The following is a 2,097-nucleotide window of genomic DNA, read 5'->3' on the forward strand; positions in this document are numbered from 1 at the left end:
ATAAAACAAATAACCAAAGCATAAAATTTCTTTTACAGTGACACGTGGGCCCACATCTATCCAAAATGCATCGGAAGCTGGAAACCTATAGCTTTTACCGATTCGAGTCCAAATGAAGGTCCTTGTCAAAGTCAGCTAACTATGGAATTCTCCGAGCCTGAAATGTGAGGAAATAAGGGTGGTGAGATTATAAAATCCCAGTGAGTAAACATATACCATCTAAACTATCTAAAGTCGAGTAAATGGAGACAATTAAAATAAGTCATCATACTGTAATTTCATTAGCTTTCAACTTATTTGAACCAAATAAAATCAATCCATATAAATCGAGTAATCAACTTGGCTTATGAATTTCTTAAAACTTTGGCTCGTGCCAAAACTCATACTCGGTGATACCTTGCGCAGGGCATCTAACCGAGTCCGCAAAGGCTGTTAAAATTTTGTATACACTTAAAATATATTTTAGTTTGAGAAAAATACAACTGTTCCTTGGCGTTGGCTGAGTTCCCCTTCACGTGGTGGTTTGGTGTGAACTGAACCCTAAGCTTTACCCCAGGAGATACCCTACGCGCCTCTCCGTTCGAGGTAATAATATAATGGAGTTTACCTTGCCCCTCTAATAGGCTGGTCCACGGAACCCCCTCTACAGTAAATAATTAATATATACTCCACCAATTTAATAAAATTCATTCTAGCATGACATGGCAATTTATCGCAATCTAGCCTCTCAAGGCTGAATACACAATACAAATAATTCTGACACCAAAATCAGTTTAGCCATTCATGCTCATATATTGTCATAAGCCATTCAATTTAAAACCATAAATTTACAACACAAGCAGGCAGTCTCCAATTACTCTATTTTCAAAACCAGTATTCGATTTTTCAGAAAATTTATAAAATCATTTTATAAAATCACAATTTTTCTTAAAACATAGCAATTTACCATTTAAACCCATTTTTCATAAAATCACACAGTTGTATAAAACTACTCTAGATAATTAAGACGATAATAAGTTTACTCACAGTATTAGGAGTAGAAATACTCCTATCTTCCGCCCTCGGGTGCAGTCTCTTACCCGAAACAATTGACTCACCGCCTATCCATAATCTATGACACAAAATTCAATAAATTGTGTCAATTTATCATAAATTATTTCAGGCTCTTATCCATGCGTATGCACTAGATAGGATTTGAAATGTCTAGACAATCGCTTAATTGAGGTATCCGACCTAACTCGCCTATACACGGTGTAAATTCCTAAAATCCCCAATTCGACTCCAATTCCATCCATTTCAATTTCCATTATCCAATTATATCCACAATACCTCAATGACTGTGAATTTCGTCCAATTTATCAGTCCGGACTATAAATTACGCTTTTACCCCTAGTGGGTAAAATTTTCAATTTATTGCACCGAAAATTCCCATTTAATTTCCAACCTCATAATTTATCATTTTTTCCACCCAATTCTCTTAAAATAAAGTCAACCTCATCCTCACATACCATTGGCTAGATTCGGCTTAGAGAAATTCATGGAGAATATAAATATTTTTCTTGTTGTTTTACTCATAAACATGTTAAACAAACACTAAACACTAACATAGCTTAAAATCAAATTTATCTAACAACTTTCTCTCTCTAAACCCATATGACCAGAATTGAAATCATCCTCAAATCACATGATTCAACCATGGAAAATGATGGGAAATGCATGGGAAAGGTAAAGCACAAGACAAATTTAAGAAATGTTACCTTTTTTCACTTGATTTTTGAATTTCCACCTATTTTCCCTTTAAATTTCTTGGCTAGGGTTTTATTTTCTCCTTTCTCTCTCTTGTTTCTTGCTTGGCCGAATGTTGAAGAAGAAGAATGGGTTATGGGCTGATGTTTTTATGCCTTTTTTTATTAGTTTAATGAAATAATATTATTTTATTCATATTTTGAATATTTTATTAATTCATTTTTTTTTCTAGCCATCCACTTGTCCTACTTTTTCCACCATGCATTCCCTTTGACTTATCCAAGTCTTAAGTGAAATTTTCAGATTTTTCCAAAGTTTTAGTGGAGCAAATTTTTCAAAATTATACTTTTG

The 2,097-nt window shown here is 33.8% G+C and overlaps 1 long non-coding RNA gene across 1 annotated transcript; it reads right to left on the reverse strand.

Moving 5' to 3' along the window:
- LOC108663108 lies at positions 607 to 1,796 on the reverse strand. The gene is made up of 3 exons (XR_001929037.1): positions 1,758 to 1,796; positions 1,027 to 1,111; positions 607 to 643 (listed from the first exon to the last, which is right to left on the reverse strand). It is a non-coding gene; the product is annotated as an uncharacterized LOC108663108 (long non-coding RNA).

This window comes from Theobroma cacao, chromosome 8 (genome assembly GCF_000208745.1).
Source record: "Theobroma cacao cultivar B97-61/B2 chromosome 8, Criollo_cocoa_genome_V2, whole genome shotgun sequence".
In the NCBI taxonomy this organism is placed as follows: Eukaryota; Viridiplantae; Streptophyta; class Magnoliopsida; order Malvales; family Malvaceae; genus Theobroma; species Theobroma cacao.